Raw genomic sequence first — 13,044 nt, forward strand, 5'->3', positions numbered from 1 at the left:
GTCGTATCGTCAGTTCGTTTTCAGTTCTTTTTTCTGTTTTCATATTTTTTTAATCGCGCGAGGGCGCTTAAAAATATTCCTATACAAGGTCACCACAAAAATGAATGCACTGGCGGTTATTACACTCCCTAATGCGAAATTTTTACGCAGCGCGAACTGCAGTCTTCTCGGTCACGGCGCACATTTGCTGCGTCTCAGGAAGTGACCGCGTGATCACCGAACGCACGGCGGCGCGCGCTACTGTGCTGTTATCTGGCAGCGTGTCGCCGCCGCCGGCGACCATGTTGTTGCAAATCGTGTTTGAACCTCCCGCGTAAATGTCACGTAATTCCGATGCGCTACGCGCGGAGTAGTAACGTCTGCCGAAAGTCTGAAAGGGAGGCAGTGAGAGAGACGGTGCCATAGCAGCGCGTGCCGCCCTCCCACTGACAATTTGAGAGAGAGAGAGAGAGAAAGACTTTATTGAATTGTCCTGCGGGGGGAGGTGGGCGGGAGCCACTCAGGGCCTGCCCCCTCCTTGACGTTTCCTAAGTCGTCCCCGAGACAACGCCTTGCGGGCGTCTACGAGGTCGACGCGCGGAGGGTCGTCGGGTGTGATCCCTCAGACCTCCCGTCGGCGCCTCCCTACGCTTCTGCCCTGCAAGAGCAGCCTCGAGCCGCTGGACTGCCCGGAGTTGAACATAGTGGTCAGACGAGTCCATAGCACTTGTGATATCGTCCGGCCAACTGACAATTTGAGGCTCCGCGCAGATTGGCGAGGACTTCCCGTTGGGTTGCCGCAGGACCTTCTGTTCTCGAAGGGGCCTCCGGCAACCCAACGAGAAGTCTTCGCCCAAGTGCTCCATTACCTGCAGACGACCGGCCTCACGCAGCAGTGTCTGACTGATCTGCCCGGACTGACAGCCCTGCTTCTTATTCTTTATCCTCTCGTCATTGTGACGCGCATCGTGACGCGCAATTCATCATAAATCGTAGGAGGGCGCGCAGTTACAACTCAGCTAGTCCTGTGCACGAGTCAAGGTGCCGCTAATCTATAGACAAATGCCTTTGATCAATGCACCTCCACAGCGGGAGCGTTATGGGGGAAGGAGGAAAAAGGGCCGCAGGTAGCCCAGCTGGAGAACAAGGCCCGCTTAGAGCAACCTGATTCGGAGGGTACTTGCGCAATAAATAATTCGGCCCCTGTAATTGCGCTTGTCGAGGGAACTCCTCGTAATCGCGTGTCCCCTTCTGTGGTGTGACGTCTTAATTACACGCTTCGCACGCTTAATTTAATAACAGACAAGGCTCATCGTGTAGCATACGTAAACGAGAACTTACCTTGCGTGCGGACCATGCTCAGAAGGCATCATCAGTTACATCTCAGGGCATGTTGCGAATGCGGGCAATATACACGAAGGTGTATCAAAACTGCTTTGCGAATCCGGCCCGCACGCTCTTAGGTGGAACTAGCCCAGTGGTTGCACGAGACGAAGCATCAAAGCGCTGAAAACAATGCCCAGTGTCATGCGTGACAGCGTGTCGTATACTATCCTAAACCACTTTATGACTAAACATAGGAGAGGAGGCGACGCAGCAGCGTGTATCTAAGAAGGCTAAGTGGCTCGACGCGATGAGACAGCACACGACATGAGTCGAAGAGGTCGACTCGTTTAAACACCACTGCTTTTTATTTTTCACTTCCTCCAAGGATGTCGCTGCAGTGAACGGAACCCATCGCAGCTAAACAGCGCGGTGCCTCTTGGCCACAGCGACAGTTGCTTGTCTGCCGTGCTATGCGAATCATTTCTTATGGATCCTCATCGCAGTAATAACTATTCGGCGTCTGGCACGAACAGCACTGCGTCCGCTTCTCAAGTTCGACTGCGCACGGCCAAGGAAAAGTTTGTTTAAATCATCTGGTACAATCCAAATTCCAAGGCATCAGTACGGAGGTGTGCACGCTTGCAATGTTATCTGTCACTTCTTCACAGTCCGCTTACAGTGGGGACTGTCTGACGACATCGGACCCTGCCCTTCATCCATTAAAGGCGACAAAAACACGATATTGCCGCGAACCACGCATTGGGTTTGTTTATTCATGTTTTGTTTTTTTTCCACCCGGCTGTGCCGGGCTGTGTTATGTGTGTTATCTGTGGGCCAAGTGCAGCGCTTGTTCCATTCTTTATTCTTTTATGCTGCATGCGTTATCTCCTTTGATAGGGAGAGTGTTTCGAGCTAATGACACCAGCCTGGAATAATCTTCTTTGGTCTACAGTGTTCTGGATGTAGTTCGGCGGTTCGAGAAACACTCGCGCCGAACGATAAATGCCCGCAGAGCAGACGCCGCGCTATTCTATTCGCCGACACCAGTCTGCGTACGTCACTTTGTTGACTGCTGTTTCGCCGCCTGTGTACTCTTTGAGTTGATAGGGGAGCACAAGTTCGCTCCAATAAACTTGCTTTTCCTTCAAGACAGCTGCGTCGTCTTTGGCTACGTGACAATGAGGAAGGAAGGAAGGATGTAGAAGGAAGGCAGGAAAGTTAACCTGGATAGAGCCTAGTTTGCTATCCTGCACGTGGGAAAGGGAAAATGGGCAAAAAGAGAAAGGAAAAAAAGAAAAGTTGAACGAGATGCGTATGCCCAGCGCTGAAGCACTGACACTGATTTACACTGGAGGCTTTCAGTCTAACGAATGTAGTGCCTAAAGCGGGACCAGAGTGCGCGTGCATTCCCGCCTTTTCGCCTGCTTTCTCCTTTATCAAGTAGCAGCGCTTTCCCACTGCGGAGTAGCGAACCGGGCTGTACAGCTGGCTAACCTCCCGGTCCTTCCGTTCGCTTCCCCTCATCCTCCTCCATTGGTAGCACTCTGTCCACTACACCTTCGTGCTTTTCCGGCTCTACATAGTTCCTTACATGAGAGTTTATGAACATCCTCAGTTCCAGATATCCCTGCGAAAGCGCCCGTACCGCGAGGAGCCTCTCGGATAACAGCAGTCGGTGAAGAGCGTTATCGCCATGTGCACCATGAGGACCACGAACTGCGCTATCTGCAGCTCGGTCACGTAACGCCTCCAGCGCAGGCACCTGGTGCCTGTGCTTGAGGCACCACTTCCTCACGGAAGGCCCCAGGACAGCGAGGAAGTAGCAGCAGTACGTGATGACGTCTACAGAGGCGTTCACGCATGCACCCAGCACAGTCTGGCCGTCACCGCCGAAGGTCGCGTGGAGCCACGCACTGAGCACGACCAAGAAGTGGTGGATGGCGTGGAAATGCGTCATCTGCGAAAACTTCTGGCGTTTCACGGAGACCACGGTGTCCAGCAAGTCGGCCACCCTTACTAGGCCGTACCCCCCACCCCTGGTTAAGGATGGCTATGTCCGTCGCGGTGGGCGACTGGTATGCCCTGGAAGAAGGAGAGGCGTACTCTCCTCGGAGAAACCTGAGATGCACATCCTCGCGACGAAGTAGGAGTTGGCGATTACTATCAGCGCGTTGTAGGCGAGGACAGCCGACTTGAGCTTGTACGGCTAGCGGTCTTTCATGCATCGGGGACCGGCGTATTGCTCGAAGTTAGTAGGAGTGGACAGACTAACGTGGTGTGTGCTATGCCTCCCCAATCTTGCGTACGAGGGCCTCTCCGCGACCAGAACCAGTGGTACAAGTCCACAGTCGTTGGCGTCGGTGCTGACTCTGCCCACGAAGCTGCGGCTTTTCAGTCCTCCGGGGCAAGATTACGAGCAAGCTTCGCTGCTGTAATGCAGCCGCTTTGCTTTCCAAAAGCGTCAAGAGCCCATACGTATGCGATACCCGCTATGGAACCTGGGCACGACTAGTCTGATAACCCAACCGTTAATTGATTGATTGTGGGGGTTTAACGCGCCGACGCAACGCAGGCGATGAGGCGAGCCGTAGGGGAGGGCTCCGGATTAATTTTGACCACCTGGGGATCTTTAACGTGCGCCGAAATCTCGTACACACGGGCGTTTTTGCTTTTCGCCTCCATCAGAAAAGCGGCCGCCGCGGCCGGGAATCGAACCCGCGACCTCGTGCTCAGCAGCACAACGCCTTAGCCACTGAGCCACCACGGCGGGTATAACCCAACCGTTACATGTGAAGGCTGTGAAAAAAGGAATCCAGTAGCTTTGTTCGCTACCCCCATTGTGTTGAAATTCCCGGTGTTACAATGGGGAAAGGGCCGAGATTTCAGTTACGGGGCAGCAGAAACGCGCATGCCACAGCTTAATTAATTTCTTGGCCGTTCGCACTATAGCACCATTTCTGTTCCTGCGTCGCAGCATAATTTTTCGTATTTTGGTTTTTCACAGCAGCACCACCGCCATGAATTTGGCACGAACGGTACAAATGGACTTCGCTGCTCAAAATAGCACAGAAAAATCATTGGGAACAAATTTAGTTTCTTCCCTCGGGCCAAAACTGTGGGAACTATATATGCGTTGCCATGGGAACGTAGCAACGCCGTTAAAGAAGTACAAAAGAAAGAAAAGAAGAAGGAATGTGAGAGAGGAAGATAAAGAAAGAAAGAAATATTGTGAGAGAGGAAGAAAAAAAGGACAGAAGAAATGAAGAAATACGTAAAACAACGCATTTCAGTCGTGTACGCACGCATGGCTGGTGGGCTCATTACAGCGAGACTGATCATTGTTTAGAAAGACGGGTCAATTTGGGTGCGTTCGGTGTTCAAGATCGTTCCTTATGAGCGGGACTTCACGTGTCTGCGGGAATATATGTAAACAAGGCACTGGCGTGAAACAATCCGCTATCGTTTTGGCACGAAGGAGAAAAGCGTGAGCGCACGCTCAAAGCGTCTCATATTTGCGACTAAAAACGTCGGGACCGCATACCGTGGTCCTGGGGCATCGCTCTGACAAAGGACCAGAGGCAGGCTTGCAAGGGGTACTCGTATAGAAACCACCCTATAAATGCTAAATCATGTAAGTGGAAACAGCTCCTGATGGTGGCATTGGACGACAGTGGCACGAATACGCCGCTGTGGATGTCGTCTTGTCCCTCGCCACCGCCTTTATCGTTGAATCATTTTCAACAGCGGAGCTGTTTTAGCTTGAGTTCCATCCGTGCCAGGCGTCGCTCAAAGCTCGGCGCAGCAAAGTGGAAAGGAGGAAAATGTTCGGCCAAGAAGGGCGAGGGAAAGTGGCCTGCAGGCAAGGAGCCGACGAGCAGGTGTGGTGAGTGCGCGCCGCGACGCAGATGTCCGGGTGTGGAGGTGCGCGTCGGTGATCGGCTTCGCCTAGTTATACCGTTAGCTCTGACTTGCAGGTGTTCTCCTTGTTGGGGGAGACGGCATGCACTCGTCGGCATCAGTGTTCGGTCTACCGATAAGACGGGCAGACCTAATGAAAGCCAAATTAAAGCTAGTGAAGACCACCAGCACCGCCGTTTCCTCAGTCTTCGCACATCAATTGCGAAGGTGGCAGAATTTTGTAGTGTGAGCTACACTGGCTGAGGTTGAGCAGTTGCGCGTTGGCTCCCGGAGAGCCGTGTTGCGCATGCGCGAGGAGCAGTGACGTGACACGGCGCACAGGACGTTGCTCGCTGCCCGGCGTCTCTTACACGCCCCACTCGCCCAGCGTCTTCGCCGACCTCTGTTCCGCACGTGGAGTCCCGATCCACTTGATGATCATGCGAGGGGTGCCCGGGTGTGGAACCGATGACTCGTGCGTTGCAGCAACGCCGGTGTGCGCCTGTGGAACCAGCTTAGCTCTGGGGTGACTGGTGACACTGCGCCGGAGCCGCTTGACAAATATGCATGTGTCACATAATGCGTATACCGTGTGTGTGTCATTGAAGCAGCAGTAAGCATGACAATCAAGCTAATCCTAGACAACCAGGAAAGCTAAGAATAACCAGCTGAACCTTAGCTCACGCTACGTATATCCTGGCATAGCCGAGCTAAGCCACTGCTAATTTTTTCACTTTATTTATTTACTTTACTTACATTATTAGTTTATCGGATACGTGTTGTGCGTGCGTGCGTGCGTGCGTGCGTGCATGCATGCATGCATGCATGCGTGCGTGCTTAGCATGAAACGAACATGACAGCGATCTCCGGATGTTCGAACGTTCTTATTTATTTTCTTTCTCTCTCGAATCGTAGGACGTAAAATGCACTGTTTAACTCGGGAATCGTACATGATTCCAAGTCAGAATCTCTGGATGGCCTTGTGAAGATGCGGGAAACAATGTGGTGTGAATCGGGAGCATCGCTCTAGGAACCCCGACTTTGCAACGAAATCCCAAAAATACTGATTGCGACTACTAAAAGAGTTTGCACAATAGGCCAGAGCAGTGGCTCTGCTCAAATGGGGGTCCGCGCGGGAATTTCAGAGGTCCGTGAAGCCCTCCCCGGTGCTCTCCCGGAACCCTCCCACCTCAATCATTTCTTCTATTTGCTAAACCTTACTGGAAATGCAAAAGGGTGGCTTCGCTGCATGACTTGTCCGTTTAATTTCCCCTCGTAGCCCATGTTTTAACGTTGGCTTTCTGCACAACACGCAAGAAAGCCAGACACGCAAAACGCTGAGCAATTCTTGGCTGCAAGAGCAAATTGTTCGGCAATATTACGCGCATGGGAATTCAAGTCGGGCATAACAGGCAGGCATTGAATAAGTATGTTGGTGACTTTAACTGCAAGTGCAAATTGTTTGATATGACTCCACCAACATTAGTTCATCGTGGGGCAAAGGAGTAGCAGGGCCGGGGGAGACGGGGGTGGGGGGCTGTCGTGTCGGTACACCCCCTGAAAGTTTATAACCACCGCATCTCTCCCACTTTCAGTCTTTTTTAAAGACGATAGTCTTTCTTGGGCTACTTAAACCCAGAAATTTTGGTCTGTCTGTCTGTCTGTCTGTCTGTCTGTCTGTCTGTGACTCGATTGAGCCACCCGGCCAAAGTACAATCAATAGTGCGCAATAGTCTTATATACTCACAACCAAATGTAAACGTCTAAGCCCTGTTTATATGCTCATACTTGTCGACTTTGTTGAACAAGAACAAGACAGTACGCAAATATAAGACAGGAAATTAGTACACAAGGGATATTTACAGTGTTCCTTTATTAAAAAATTTATGGATGCTTGGTTTTTCGATAGCAAATGATATTCTACATCTACTGCAGTCTTTTTTAAAGACGATAGTCTTTCTTGGGCTACTTAAACCCAGAAATTTTGGTCTGTCTGTCTGTCTGTCTGTGACTCGATTGAGCCACCCGGCCAAAGTACAATCAATATTGCGCAATAGTGTTATATACTCACAACCAAATGTAAACGTCTAAGCCCTGTTTATATGCTCATACTTGTCGACTTTGTTGAACAAGAACAACACAGTACGCAAATATAAGATAGGAAATTAGTACACAAGGGATATTTACAGTGTTCCTTTATTAAAAAAATTTATGGATGCTTGGTTTTTCGATAGCAAATGATATTCTACATCTACTGCAGAAAACCGCCGCCTGCTGTTGCCCGCGCCAACCTCCTGCCGGCATATGAAAAATCACGCGGCAATAGAAATGAAAGGTTCCACTAGCTAGGTTCCACGTTCTGCTTGGAACGCACGTGGAGCACGGCCACGCGGTACTATAAACCTTGAAGTCGTCCGCCTCGATTCACGCGCATCTCCGCCGTACTGCAGCGCTAGCATCGAAGAACCCGGTCTGTGGAACGCGGTAAATTCAAATCGCCTTGAGCAAACCTTTACTGTGTTTACCTTGGGATGAGCACGACGGAACAGGAAAAGCATGAGAGGTGAGCGGGAAAGCAAAGGGGGGCATTTCCTCGGCAAATGTCTACAAAGACTAGCGTCTTTTGACGACATTTGCAACGAAAGGAGCAGATACGCGGCCAATTTTTTTTTTCTTCATATTTACACGCCCAATTGATATATTAGGACGTAAAAACGAGAATTAAAATGACAAGGATTGAAAATGACTGAGATCATGTTTGGCACAGGCTCTCTTTCTTTTTGGCTTTTTTTTTTTTTTTTTGCAGGTGGCACATAACAACCCCCCACCCCGTTCCTCGAAAAATATTTCTGGCTACGCCAATCTCGTGGGTTTTGCAAGCCCGAAAAGGGTCCTCGACACGTACAAGGTTGGGAACCACTGATCCAGAGAACGTTGTAGCAATAGTAAATGCCACTTCGGTATAGTAGCTCTGATTCCACAGAAAAAGTTCATCGCTCCTACCAGATTTACAGTTTATGCAGACCCTTCCTTGCTTTCGCGGAAGTGTTTCAGCGAGGTGCTCTGGAGTTTGTTACACGCTGTCAAACATTCGCTCCGTACACCCTGTAAGCCCCGCGGCGTTTTCAACCCTGTAAGCCCCACTCACTCTCAACGTTTTCGTGCGCGGACAAGTCGTTGGCTCGCTGAGCAAGTCTGTTCGCCACTGAAGATGGGGCAGGTGCGAGTCATGAGGGCTTTTAAAGCTTTTCTCCCTCAAAGTGAAGAAGGGAATGGTATCTGAGCGGCAGTAAGAAAAAGGAAAACCGTGTCCGAGTTACAAAGCCGCAGTCGGGGCCGCGCTTCACAGATCCTTCACTTTCTGCCTGGAGTTTTTTCCAAGTCTGTTGGATGGGGAAACGTACGTCTTTGCGTAGAAGTTGATGAACAGTGCCAGTCCCAGCAACCCCTGCGCGGCACCGATGAGCGCGAGCGGCCTCGGGTAGCCGCAGTCGTAGAAGAGCGGGATCGCCATGTGCGCGGTCAGTACCACAAACTGCGCGATCTGAAGCTGGGTGAGATAGCGCTTCCACGACAGGTACTTCCGCACCGACGGCCCCAGGGCGGCTAGGAAGTAGTAGGAGTACATGACCACGTGCACGAAGGGGTTCATGCACAGGCCCAGAAGTGGCTGGCCGTCGCTGCCGAAGCTGATGAACAGCCAGCTGTTGAAGACGACCAGAAAGTGGTGGACTACGTGGAGGTAGCTTATCTGCGAGTACTTCTTCCGGGCCAAAAAGAAGAACGTGTCCGCGAAGTCGGCTATCCTGACCCAGGTGTACCACCAGTTGAGCTCCAGGATGGTTGCGGTGTGGACTTCCTCGACGCCGCTCTCGTAGTCGATGCCCTGGCAGAAGAGGCTGTAGCCGCCGCTCAGGAAGCTGTGGCGGAGGTACTGGACGCAGAAGTAGCCGTTGACGACGGCGGTCGCCGCGTTGTACACGAGGATGGCTCGGCGCACGTCGAACGGCTCACGGTTCTGCATCCATCGCGGTCCGCCGACCTTTACCAGGTAGACGTAGCCGAGGAGGACGGGAAAGACGAACCGGGCGTCGGTGTGAAAGCTCCAGTTCGTTGTTCGTGGATCGCGGAGGGACGACACGTACGCATGTACCTTGCCGAGACAGGACATCATGTCGCCACACCAGCAAGAATGAGGAGCGCTATTTGGGCGGATGTACCGATGCCTCCGGTAGGCTCGACTGCACCCCACAACTGCACTGCAGATCCAGTGGCCTCACGTGATAGAATCACCAAGGACTCGCCGGGCCTTGGCCACGGCCGCAACAGCTGGAATGCGGTGCTAGCTTTGAGGACGTTGCGATCGACGTGTCTGCCAGTCGTCGTTGGCAGCCTGCATGCATGATTCAACGGGAAGAAGATACACGTAAGAGGATTTTCATCCACGCCGTCAGGACGCACAATTTTCCCGCAGGCACAGCTGCCTGTCCTATTGATCGGTAATGCGGAAGGTTAGTAAGCGGGCATCGACTGGGAAAACATCCTAACGCTGTACCGTCAATGCAACGCGGTTTAGTAAGGAAAGCGAAAATGTGCAGGAAATAGTTCTGGGTTATCGCCCGCCGCTACTGTTTGCAAATCATATGGAATTGGAATTTAAAAAGTCGCGCCATGAAGGCATGGTTACTGGTTGCATGCTGACATTAGTGGGATTAGAACGTTCCTTTCAAGGTTCCCGGAGAATTTTCTCGCCCGCTTCAACTCCCGTTTTCTGTATATATATTATTTCATTCTCAGCTGGTTTGGGTCCACAGCAAGCAAAGGCCTCTCCCATACACTGGGAGGTTTCGGCAGAATATTACATCAAGTTTTTCAGATCCTGGTTTCGCGAGGGAGAGGGAACCATCCTACACTCTAAGGCAATCCTGTAGTTCTGCTTCACCGCAATGCAACTCGACTGACCAATCCCTGCAGGCAACAATGAAATTTCGGCGGACGATGATGTTTAGCATACCATTTGACTCAAACGTTCCGTCTGCGTTGTCATATCTCGCAATGCTAGCTTGACGTTCTGCACTGCGCGCTGCCACAGCGGGGACAACGTTTTTAGGCGAAATCTTATTATTACCGAATTAGCTTTGTTCACGGCATGAATTGGTCACTCGAGTACATTGTGGTGAAGCTGAGTTACACTACAGGATTGTCTTGGAGTGTACACTATGATGACACTCCGGTTTTGTGTATGGCGCAGTGATTTTTCGTTCAACATTTGAGTCCCTCTTTAGATGCATGATGAGGGTTTGATACCTTCAGCCTAAGCAGCACTAGCTGGTGCAAGCATTTACCGTTCAGTGCAGAGAAGGTAAAGAGTGTTCAGCGTCGTAGTACCGTTTACCTGCAGTTACTTGCGCATTTTTCGAAGTGAAAGCTGACCGGGGAGGTGTGTGACTGTGACCGTTTAAAAGGGTTCCGTTTTGTCGCCCTTGACCCAGCTTTGCGTATGATAAATGGATTGCGCTCCTTCTGCTTTGCGTCCAAGAAGTGCACCGGGAAGACGCGAGAGTTGGTCGTTGGTACAAAGTCTTTGCGGTTTATCAACAGCGTCCATCGGTGTCTCAACGCGGCGTCAGCTGGGAAGCGGTGCAGCAAAAACATGTCGCCACCTCATTGCATTTTCTCCACGCCGTGTGCTGTCGGCGAGTTTTTCTCGCTTTCCACAACTGCAGTCAGACCATTTAACGATGCGTCATCCTCATGAAGGCTGGACAGATTTATTAAAAGATGACCAAGTCGCTTGGAAGCCCACGCGCGATACACCGGCACAGACTCGATTAAGAGGCGGAAAGCAGTGGCACTCTCGACGCTTCCTCCAAACGGGGACCCTAAAGATTTGTCTCATCAGCTATTTAGTGCTGCGCAAGCAGCAACCTTCCCCGACAGCTGCGTGAGTAAGCTCACTGGTTATGTCATTGTTTCAACTTCCAGCCCATCACCTGTCAAGTACCAGCTGACTTAGAAACAAACGACGTGTTGCATTCTTTTCCGTGTGCGCGCGTGTGTGTTAATATTAGCTAATACTGCAAAGAAAGCGACGGCTGTCAGCTACGCAGGGCAGTGCAATGCGGACGTCGTTGCGTAAGGAATAGTTCACTTTGAGGCGAGTCCAAATGCCTTGATTGCTTGATTGTGGTTATCACAATCCGACTTGCCTTGCAACAACGACAACGTCAAGCTTGAGAAGAACCAAAGTTAGACGAGGGTGAGGGGCACTCTGTGTTTGTGTTATCAGTTTGCAACTAACAGGTTTCAACACTGTGCACACTTCGCGGAGAAGCGTAGTAGGGGGCACGAGACGTCCCACTGGACAGCTGAATGCATAATGCTAGCGGCGCTGTCGTGAAATCAAGCAAAGAAAAAAGGCAACTCATGGCAGCATCGCAACTGTTCACCCTTGATAAAACCCTTGTCGCTCCCCAAATCTCAACGAGGTTTCCTTCTTGGGATGTCGCGTTTTATTTTCGTCAAGCTGCTATCCTAGCTGAGGTGCGTGCACGCAGAGAAAGAGAGAGAGAGAGAGAGAGAGAGAGAGAGAGAGAGAGAGAGAGAGAGAGAGAGAGAGAGAGAGTATTCTTTAAAGAGACCGAAGAGGTCGGCCCTGTATAATGCTGGGCTTGCTACTTCAGATAATTGGTGAACATGTAATGAGGGTTAAATGCTAAAACAAATAATACACACAAGAAAAGGAAAAACGAAATAAAATCCATCGGACGGACACACGCACACACATACCCACACACACAAAAACAAAAATAGCGACAGAGGCACTTACAAGCTGGAGTCGAGTCCAGAGTCTCTAAGAAAACGCACAAGAGCTTTAAAACCCCGTACCGCACTGTCTTTTATGTCCCCGGGGCCTAAAAAGTCCTTCATGTTGAAATTTTCCGCCAGTAGTAAACTTCGCGCTGTCATTCTCGCCGAGTTGAAACGTGGACAAACACAGAACAGCTATTCAGTGTCCTCTCGTACACCGCAGATCAGAACGAGGGGTGGGTGACCTGTTGCTGACGAGGCTGCGAACAGCGAGGCGGCAGGAGGTTCCGGCTCCATGACAGGGCATGGTGGCTGATCAGACGGTTGGCCGATGAACGGCGTGCGGGGCGGCAAGCCCCGGGCCACGCCCATCGCGGGGAGCATATTTTACGCTCAAAACACTAGATAACCAGCTAGCTGTCTGACTGAACTAGAACACAGCAAGAAGACGATTAACAAAGAGAGAGGCGATCGGGGTGAGCCAAGGTTGGCTCTTCCTGTGAATGCACCTTTACTAATTGCCGGAGCGAATTTAGCGATTCACTAATCTGACCCCACTGCGTGGCGAATGATGCCAAACGGTGTCTTTAAAATTTTGAAGTAACTTTACCCTTCACAATATAACATTATAATCATTTCTTGTTCCTTATCATCAATTTAAAATAGCGTACATTGTTCGGTCATTACAGCCGGATGGCATAACCAGTCCCGTTTTCGTCCGAAGTACCCTTCAAAAATCACGGCGATTTGTTTGCTTTTCTTTTTTCAGGCGACCGCACTACACTGTTAAACGATATGAAATGATAAATTTCTCCATCGTACACTGCTGGTCGATAGCAGGATAAGCAGACAGCACAATGTGGAAACGCAGCTCGCGATATGCGAAAGTTTTGTTTAAAGGAAAAGTTTTATCCTTTTTCGTTGTCCTGGAATCTAAAGTACTGCAACTGCAAAACAGTCACTGCTGATCGCGTAAAGCATTCATGGTGCAAGCAGAGGGTCCACAAAGATTGGCTCTGAGCACAGTACTGC

General features: G+C 50.8%; 1 protein-coding gene and 1 pseudogene across 2 annotated transcripts in view; one reads left to right on the forward strand and one right to left on the reverse strand.

Annotated features, from left to right (window-relative positions):
• Positions 1–13,044, forward strand: part of LOC144153913 (uncharacterized) — a 444,120-nt gene that overhangs the window by 375,398 nt on the left and 55,678 nt on the right. The window lies entirely within an intron of this gene.
• Positions 7,383–9,593, reverse strand: LOC144151614 (very long chain fatty acid elongase AAEL008004 pseudogene; annotated as a pseudogene).

Source organism: Haemaphysalis longicornis, unplaced genomic scaffold (genome assembly GCF_048455015.1).
Source record: "Haemaphysalis longicornis isolate Haplotype H1 unplaced genomic scaffold, Haemaphysalis longicornis Haplotype H1 scaffold_9, whole genome shotgun sequence".
In the NCBI taxonomy this organism is placed as follows: domain Eukaryota; kingdom Metazoa; phylum Arthropoda; class Arachnida; order Ixodida; family Ixodidae; genus Haemaphysalis; species Haemaphysalis longicornis.